The sequence below is a fragment of the Sapajus apella genome, unplaced genomic scaffold, assembly GCF_009761245.1.
Source record: "Sapajus apella isolate SASKATOON/1434 unplaced genomic scaffold, GSC_monkey_1.0 scaffold17, whole genome shotgun sequence".
Lineage (NCBI taxonomy): Eukaryota > Metazoa > Chordata > Mammalia > Primates > Cebidae > Sapajus > Sapajus apella.
In genome coordinates this window covers 30,153,795-30,164,394 of record NW_022436957.1, presented here as the reverse complement: position 1 = coordinate 30,164,394, position 10,600 = coordinate 30,153,795, and the positions used below count along the sequence as shown (strand labels likewise).

The 10,600-nt window shown below is 34.3% G+C and overlaps 1 pseudogene across 1 annotated transcript; it reads left to right on the top strand.

Moving 5' to 3' along the window:
- The first annotated feature begins 9,193 nt into the window (after window positions 1-9,193).
- Window positions 9,194-10,343, top strand: LOC116556563 (annotated as a pseudogene). The gene is made up of 2 exons (XR_004271072.1): window positions 9,194-9,554; window positions 9,806-10,343. The product of XR_004271072.1 is annotated as an rRNA-processing protein FCF1 homolog (transcript).
- Window positions 10,344-10,600: the final 257 nt, after the last annotated feature.

Here is a 10,600-nt window from a genome sequence, read left to right as displayed (position 1 = left end):
TTGTTTGTCACAATGCATCTTATTTTCAAATTACTTTTGGTTCATTTTCTTATGAAAAGACCAGTAATTCTAAACTTCCTAAACTGTTTGTATCAATTTATTAATCAGTTAAGTAAATGTATTTCTCTACAATAGTTAGGATTGAGAAAAATATGAAAGTATGTGTTTATTCCTCTGACAAAGTTTTTATGTCAGCAGTAATTATGTTTTGTCTTATGGATATCTGTAAATAATTTCTCAGATTCTTTGTTTACCTGAAGGTGTATAAGTTATGTCAGTAGCAGTTAGCCACATTATATGAACTTGTGAGTTTGCTTATCTGCTAATTGTTTTCTATGATAGGTGATTATCATTTTTCTATTCCTATGTTTCTTGTATGTGTTTGTGAAAAAAAAAATTAGTTAATTTGGTTAAAAGATAATAGCTACTGTGTGAAACTGAGAGTCTACTAAAATCAGTGATAGCAGAAAAGCGCAAGAGCATATGGAATATAATATGATATGTTCTGTTTATCAAAGAAAAATGAGAGTAGTATGTAAATTATGATTTCTGTTCAGAAATCTGAAAGAGGATAGTAAAAGACAAAACCTGGATAATATCAAAACTTGCAGAATTTTTGAAGCAGTAAATTTTGTCTTGGTTTGTAATAGTTGCAGATAATGGAACTAAAGAGAAGCATTGAAATGTATTAATATTTTGACAAATTTTGCTCAATGTTGATGAACTTATTCATAAGATAATTTTAAAAGAAATGAGATTAGGAATCTTTTATTTTGCTTTCTATTACAATGACAATTGATCATGAAGTTCTTAGTCTTCTTTTAATAAGGAGTACTAAAAAGCTTACTGTCTGTGTAATTTGCTCAGAGAGCAGAGATTCAGTATCTCACCAGAAAATTTTTCAGTGCTTTGTGTTGACTTTATTGAGCTCTAGAACAAAAGTCAGCACATTTTTTTTTTCTGTAGTTCCAGATAGTGATCATTTTAGGCTTTGCACACTATCAGGTCTCTGTCACAACTACTCTGTCATTGTAGTACAAAAGTGCCATAGACAATATGTAAATGAATATGTGTGGCTGTGTTCAATAAAATTTATTTATGAACACTGAAGTTTCATATAACTTTTATGACACAAAATATTATTACTATTTTACTTTTTTTCAAACATTTTAAAAGGTAAAACCCATTTTTAGTTTATGAACTATATCCATGAAGTTTGGAATATGGTCTATGTTTTAATGCTTTATCCATTGATAAGTACATAAGGAGTCATTGATCTTTCCTGATCTTTTCCTCTCGGTTTAGAATATTATGCTTTTAAAATGGAAATGAAACATTTTAAAATGGAGTCAAAATCTCATAATTCAGAAACAAATGTTTTTACTGATTTTTTTGTGACGATAGTTATGTTCATTGTTTCCATAAGAATTTGTCTCCATTTTACCTCAAATTGGACAAAGTGATTGTCCAGTGTTCTAGTTGGGAAAGAATCATTTTTAATCAGGTACAGCAAGCCCATCGTTAGTGAATAAAGGCAGCAAATGTCTACAAAACCTTCACAGGAATCTATACTGGTACCTGTCTTACAGGGATTCAGCCTCAGAAGTGATTGGAAGGTTACTCTCTGGCAGGCAAGGAACTTTTGTATATCTGGGGGACCTTGAGGAGAGAGAATTTTATTAAATCTATGGTTACCATAGTGAAATCTAGGGGAGAGATTTTCATGGCCTTGACGTCCTAATCCCCATATGAAGAAAAAGACTATAGAGTCATTTAAGTGGTTCAACCCTGGAGTCTTTGATAACATTTACAAACAAAATATTTTTGTGAGTTGCTAAATACTATGTGATCAAGGAAGCATATGTAGCTAACGCCACCATTGTATCTGTGAAAATAATCAGACTAAACTATAATGAGGTCAGCCCTTTTTTCTAACCAATATTCAAAGATTTTTGATGACCAAAGCATGGGGACTATTAAAAATTATTAAAACTGGAAAGAAGGCCAAAAAAGGTGGGTGGTATGTCTTTTCAATGTTACTCTGAGACATTATTTAATGAGCTCACCTGAGGATTATGTATTTTTTCAGGAGAATATATCTATTTTCTATTTACTACTTGATCACAACCCAGACACTACGAAGTTACTAGCTAACTTAAAATTTCTGTCTGATAAAAATAGAACCTCCATGGTTGCAACTTAATTGCCCCAAATGACCATAACAAATTTGTATTTAATCTATCAGTCCTACTCTAAAATTTTGAGATGGCTTTTTGAATAAACTATGTAAACCCCTTCTTATCAAATGCTTTCAGAGTCAGTTTTACCATCTAAGTGGTTATATCTCATTAATTAATTAGCTGAATAAAATATTTAATATACATTCATTTTATATTTTCATGTCATATTTTTAATGGAAAGTTATACTTTGACCCATATAAGATATTCATGTTTATAAAAGCTTGAATTTTCATATTCGTGTGGGTAATCACATGAGGTTTTGCTGTCATACAGTGCAAAATAAAGCTAGATTTTAGTCTACTTTTATCTTAAGTTACATTTAAATTTTCAGATGCAGCCTGTGGATTAATTAGATATATATCCTTGTGTGATGGCAAAGAGAAATGCATTCTGAATACAGACTAAAGGATCTTAATGTCATGAACCAGGAATTGTCTCTAGAAATAACTGATCATATTTTCCATATGTTACTTTTGGAAATGACAGGATAGTAGTAAATCTGCCCCAACCAAAATTGTTTTGGGTAGATATTTTCCAAATGTCATTTTGTGAATACGAATGAAGCCCATGCAGTGATTTGTGTAATTATTTCAATATACGCTTAGCAGCTGACTCAAGTCTGGCTGGCCTTTGGGAAATGATGTTGCACAAAATAAGAATTTTTATTTCCCCACAGGAGCAATATTGAAATTTTCGTCTGCTCTAGGTGAATCACTAACTACACCTGCACTTAGAAGTCTCCCATGTATAGTATACATGCCCTGTTCTGTAATATGAAACTCTGGAATCTTCACCAACCATTTGCTAAGTCAAGTGAACTAATTCAAAGTTGTTTGTAACAAAAATGCTAACCTTGTTGGCAGGCAAAATTACATAGACATGAGAGAGTATTATGTGATCTCATCTGAGTGAGAAGAAGGTCTTATTATATTTTAATGTAAACACTCACACTCCCCTCAACCCAATCTGCAATACCAATACTTTTCTTCTTAGCGTTTACCAACATAAACATAAACATATCACCTTTTCATTTGTTTTCTCTTTTTCCTACTAAAGTATAAGCTTAATTTGGTCAGAGATTTTTGTCTGTATTTTTTGTTTGTTATTACCCACCAGTTAAAAAATTGTGTCTGGTCCATAGTAAATGCTCAGTATATATATATTTAAGTAAATTAATAAATGCATGAAAATTATCTAAGTTCATTTGGGATTATTAATATTTAAAAATTTAAAACCAATCAAAGCACCTCTCCTTCGAAGTTTCATTATATTAGCTAAAAAGATTCAGAAGACCTTTTTGCTCTTCTTTTTCTTCAGCAAAATTTAATATCTAGTAAATGACAGAAACTATTACCACTAGGTCATTGTTACATTACCTTCTTATAGATTCAACAATTTGTATTTTTTTTCTTTATAATTTAGTGCTTTTCTTATTTTATTTAATACTTTTCTTAGACAGGATCTCACTCCAACCCCAGGTTGGAGTGCAGTGCTGTGAGCACAGCTCACTGCAGCCTTGACCTCTCAGGCTCAAGTGATCCTCTCACTTCAGCCTCTCGAGTAGCTGGGACTATAGGCATGCAACACCATGCCCAGATAATTTTTGTATTTTTTGTTGAGATGGGGTTTTGCTATATTGCCCAGCCTGGTCTTGAGCTCTCAGTAAAAAAGAGAGGACTGTATTACCTGTCCTCTCTAATCTGTCTCATTCATGCCTCTCATTCTACAATTAATCCCATTTCTAGTAGAGAGAGTTGTGGGAATGGTGTTCCTTGGATATGCAGTTTTTTATTTGATATCTCTGCTAATGAAGGAATCAAATAATTCCTAACATTATCTAGAAACAGATGTCCCCATGGGCAAACAATTGGGTGGTAAAATAAGTATTACTTCCTTAAACCAGAAATCTTACACAAAACAGATATAATTATAAAACAATAACAATAAAAACTATTTTGCCTCAGCTATAGGATAGGCTAACTACTTATCTCCTTGTTTTTCATATTAAGAAAATTATTCTAATAGCTGTTGCATGACTCTTAAGGGAAGTAAAATTTCACAGATTTAGGTCTGAAACTGACATAACACTAGACAAAGTTTTGTATTTTTAATTTCATGAATGTAGCAAGTTCCTAAAACAACAGTAACAAAACCAAACCACAACCCAGATTTTTTTTAGAAAGATGTGCCACATGAACTTAAATCAGTTTTGGAAGGTTGATACTCTATTATGTTCTCAGTAGGAGAGTTGAAAGTGATGATGAAAATGTGAGACACCATGATCAACACTGAGTTGACTTAAAGTCAGAAAAAAATGCATAAAGAGTACAGTGAGACAGGGAAACATGACAATAGATTTAATGTTGCAGGCTGAAATAGAGTCTTACAAACAGTGAAACATAGTAATGGTATTACAGAAATTGATTTATGATATAGAGGACAAACCTAGGACATTTTCTGTGATACAGAATAATAAGAAAAGAAGAAGCCAATTATAAACCACAAGAAAAGACATGTGGAAAATAGAATGAGAAAATTTGTGTTCCTAAGAAAGAGATCAAAACCAATAAATAATGAAGGAATATCTATTAAAAATATAATTTAGAAAAACATTATACAACTGAAAAAAAGTTTGACTTGTAAAAGTGAAATTGTTTACCAAGACAAATATCTCTATTTCTGTGAGGAATGATTGTGGTATTCTGATGGGGATTGTGTTGAATTTGTCAATAGCTTTTGGCAGTATGGTCATTTTCAAAATATTGATTCTACCTATCCATGGGCATGGGATGTGTTTCCATTTGTTTGAGTCATCTATAATTTCTTTCAGCAGTGTTTTGTAGTTTTCCTTGTAGAGGTCTTTTGACTCCTTTGTTAGGTATATTCCTAAGTATTTTATTTCTTTTGCAGCTATTTAAAAGGGGTTGAGTTCATGATTTGATTCTCTGCTTGGTCACTGTTGGTGTATAAAAGAGCTTCTGATTTGTGTACATTAACATTGTATCTGGAAACTTTGCTGAATTCTTTTATCAGCTCTAGGAGGTTTCTGGAGGAGTCCTTATAGTTTTCAAGGTAAGTGATCATATCGTCAGCAAATAGTGACAGTTTGACCTTTGCTCTACTGATTTGGATGCCTGTTATTTCTTTCTCTTGTCTGATTGTGCTGGCTAGGACTTCCAGTACTATGCTTAAGAAGAGTGGTGAGAGTGGACATCTTTGTCTTGTTCCAGTTCTGAGAGGAAATGCTTTCAACTTTTCCCCATTCAGTATTATATTGGCTGTGAGTTTCTCATAGATGGCTTTCATTGCATTAAGATATGTCCCTTGCATGCCGATTTTGCTGAGAGTTTTATTCATAAAGGGATGCTGCATTTTGTCAAATGCTTTTTCTGCATCTATTGAGATGATCATGTGATTTTTGTTTTTAATTCTGTTTATGTGGTGCATCACATTTATTGACAATTCTAAAATTCATATGAAACCAAGAAAGAGCCTGCATAGCCAAAGCAAGACTAAGCAAAAAGAACAAATCTGGAGGCATCGCACTAGCTGATTTCAACCTATGCTATAAGGCCATTGTCACCGAAACAGCATGGGACTGGTTTAAAAATAGGCACATAGACCAATGCAAGAGAATAAAGAACCCAGAAGTAAATCCAAATACTTACAGTCAGCTGATCTTTGACAAAGAGAACAAAAACATCAAGTTGGGAAAAGACAACCTTTTCAACAAATAGTGCTGGGATAATTGGCTAGCAACATGTAGGAGAATGAAATTGAATCCTGATCTCACCTTATACAAAAATCAACTCGAGATGGATTAAAGACTTAAACCTAACATCTGAAACCATAAAAATTCTAGAAGACAACATTGGAAACACCCTTCTGGACATTGGCTTGGGCAAGGGTTTCACGATCAAGAACCCAAAAGCAAATGCAGGAAAAATGAAGATAAATAGCTGGGACCTAATTAAACCAAAGAGCTTTTGCATGGCAAAAGGAACAGTTAGCAGAGTAAAGAGACAACCCACAGAGTAGGAGAAAATCTTCATAATGTATGCATCTGGCAAAGGAATAATATCCAGAATCTTCAATGAACTCAAATCAGTAAGAAAAAAACAAACAATCCCATCAAAAAGTGGGCTAAGACCATGAGCAGACAATTTACAAAAGAAGATATACAAATAGCCAACAAACATATGAAAAAATGCTTATCATAACTAATGATCAGGGAAATGCAAATCAAATCACAATGCGATAACACCTTACTCCTGCAAGAATGTACATAATCAAAAAACAGTAGATGTTGACCTGGATGCAGTTAACAGGGAACACTTCTACACCGCTGGTGGAAATGTAAACTAGTACAGTTGACATGGAAAACAGTGTGGAGATTCCTTAAATAACTAAAAGTAGAGCTGCCATCTGATCCAGCAGTCCCATTACTGGGTATCTACCCAGAGGAAAAGAAGTCATTATTCGAAAAAGATACTTGTACACACATGTTTATAGCACCACAATTCACAATTGTAAAATCATGGAACCAACCCAAATGCCCATCAATCAATGAGCAGATAAAGGAACGGATGTGTATATATCATGTATATATATATCATATATATACATGATATATGACATATATCATATATATACGTGATATATCATATATATATCTCTATGTACATCATATATATACATCATATATATGTGTGTGTGTATATATATATATGATGGAATACTATGTGGCCATAAAAATGAATAAATTAACACTATTTGCAGTGATCTGGATGAGATTGGAGACTATTATTCTAAGTGATGTAACTCAAGAATCAAAAACCAAACATTGTATGTGCTCACTGATATCTGAGAACTAATCTATGAGGACACAAATGCATAAGAATGATACAGTGAACTTTGGGGACTGGGGTAGAAGAGTGAGAAGGGGACAAGGGATAAATACTACAAATATGGTGCAGTGTATAAATGGGTAATTGGTGCACCAAAATCTCACAAATCACCATTAAAGAATTTACTTATGTAGCCAAATACCACGTGTACACCAAAAACTTATGTAAAACTAAAAAAGAAAAATACTTAGTCTTATCCTAATGAATTTGTAAAACGTTTCAAGAAAAAATTAATAATCCTATCATCAAAAGAGGAGGAAAATAACCCTTTTACTCCAAAGAATAAAAATGACTTTTGAAACCTCTGCTTAATAAGTGCAGGAGAAAGTAGAGTAAAATCTGATATATTTCTAGAGAGAAAGGAATTAATAAATACATATATATGTGCATGCATATATGTATGTATGTGTATATAAATATATACATATATATGTATTAATGCCAGATGTATGTACACACACAAACACACACACGTGCACCAGGTAGTTTGTTAATCATGTACATAGGGAGAGAAAGTGAATCACTCATGCTATCTCAGCTAACTCATAAGAAACACTTGAATATATATTCTAGCCAGCATAATTATAAATTATGTATCAAATATTCATCAAATATTTAATAATAGTAATCTGTAGCACCATTATGAAGGGCAGACACTGTGCTAAAACTTACTATAAAGTAATAGGCCAAATTTCATATAATGCTCCTTGTTATATTTAGGAAGTGCTACAGTGTGTACAACTGGGAGATATGAGCCATAAAGGCAGTCAAAAAGGATCTCTGAGAAAGTTTTAGTTGAATTAAGATCTAACGATTAGCATGAAAAATTAGGCTCATTCGGTAGAAGGGAAAAGTATATTCAGACACCCTGGGAAGAGAGTAACCATGACATGGTTAGAGACCCTCTGTGACTATAGAGGAGAAAAGGGAGTCATGGGGGACACAAGAGGTATGGGAAGTGATAGGAGACAGATCATGCATGGCCTTATATGCCATATTAATATCTTCAGTCTTTATCTGTAAAACATGGGAAACAACTGATTAAGGTGTGTGTGTGTGTGTGTGTGTGTGTGTGTGTGTACTACTGACATGTTCAGATTCACATTTTTTAAAGTTCACACTGTTTGAAGGTATAAGGAATATATTTTAAAAGAACAATTTAAATATACAAAAACCATTAAAGGTGTTATTTTATTTGTGTACCTCCAGAGATGATGGATTAGAGTGACAGTGATAGACAAGGAAAAAGTGGACACTTGAAAGATGTCCTGGACTAATTCAAAATAGCCATGAGGATAATAAAATACCTAGGAATACAGCTAACAAGGGAGGTGAAAGATCTCTACTGGAATTATGAAACACTGCTAAAAATAATAAAAGACAGCACAAACAAATGGAAAAACATTCTATGCTCATATATAGGAAGAATCAATATCATTAAAAGGGCCATACTGCACAAGGTAATTTACAGATTCCATGCTATTCCTATCAAATGACCAATATCATTTTTCACACATTTAGAACAAAAACTATTCTAAAATTCATATGGAACCAAAAAAGAGAATGAATAGCCAAAGCAATTATAAGCGAAAAGGAAAAAGACAGAGGACTCACACTATCTTGACTTCAAACTGTACTGCAAAACTACAGTAACAAAAACAGCATGGTACTGGTACAAAAACAGACACATAGACCAACTGAACAGGTTGTAGAACCCAGAAATAAAGCTGCAAACCTACAATTCATCTGACCTTTGACAAAATCTATAGTAACAAGCAATGGGGAAAGGACTTCCTATTCAATAAATGATGTTGCGATATCTAGCTAGCCATACACACAAGATTGAAACTGGACCTCTTCCTTTCACCATACACAAAAATCAACTCAAATTAGATCAAAGACAAAAATATGAGACCTAAAACTATTAAAACCCTAGAAGAAAATATAGGACATACCATTCTGAACATAGGCTTTGGCTTGGCAAAGATTTCATGACAAAGTCTCCAAAAGTACTTGCAACAGAAAAGGAAATAGACAAGTGGGACGTCGTTAAACCAAATAACTTCCACACAGCAAATAAAAACTATCAACAAAGTAAACAATGTACAGAATGGGAGAAAATATTTGCAAGCCATGCATCTGACAAAGGTTTAATATCCAGAAGCTATAGGGAACTTAAACAATTCAGCAAGTAGTAACAATCCCATTAAAACATGGGCGGAAGTGTGGCCTGACTATGGGGAAGCAAAAGAAAACAAGGAAGTATGCGACCATGAAGCGAATGCTTAGTCTCAGAGATCAGAAGCTTAAAGAAAAGGATAGATTAAAACCTAAAAAGAGAAGAAGGATCCCAGTGTGTTATAGGAAAGAGGGGTTCCTCAACGCCCTTCCTATTTTCCAATATGGGTATTGATCGACTCACCACCTATGCAACTTACGACCATTCGACTTTACGACCACAATCGCTAGCCACGACTGCTCCGCGTCTGGCAGCGCAAACGTTGCGCAGCTGGCTGTATGACAGTGCAGACCAGCTTCCGGCAGCACTACCATCTCCGCGTGCACCATTTCAGCTGTACATATAGCCTACTCAACTTACAACCAAATCGTGTTACCACCGGTCTGCAGTCCGACCGTGGTCGTAAGTCGAGCACTAGCTATATAATACACAGCTGGGCCCACCTTTCCACATTGTCATTGATACCAACGTTATCAACTTTTCCATAAAAGCCAAACAGGACTTAGTGCAGTCAATGATGGACTGTCTGTATGCCAAGTGTGTCCCTTGTATAACTGATTATATAATGGCTGAAACTGAGAAATTGGGCAGAAGTATCAAGTGGCTCTAAGGATCGCCAAGGATCCAAGATTTGAACGTTTACCATGTACACACAAAGGAACCTACGCAGATGACTGCTTAGTACAGAGAGTAACTCACCATAAGTGTTACATTGTGGCCACAGTTGACCCGGACCTTAAAAGAAGAATCCATGAGATTCCTGGGAGTTTCTGTCACGTACATTTCTAACCATAGATACAACGTTGAACAGATGCCAGATGATTATGGAGCCCCTAGATTTTAATTCTTACAAGACACAGTTCCTCTCTAACTTTCTTCGACCACCTTTCTCTTGTTGCCAGTTCATTACACATGCAATAGCATGAATTATTATTCTGCTGACCTGTTTGCTCTATTATGAGCTGAGGATGGTTAAAAATATGCTCACTCTTTTTTTTTTTTTTTGAGATGAGATTTCACTCGTGTTGCCCAGGCTGAAGTGCAGTGGTGTCTTCTTGGCTCACTGTGATCTCTGCCTCCCGGATTCTGTCGGTTCTCCAGCCTCGGCCTCCCAGATAGCTAGGATTCCAGGCACGAGCCACCATGTCCAGCTAATTTTTTTTTTTTTTTTTTTGGTATTTTTACTAGAGACAAATACTTTTTTTTTTTTTTT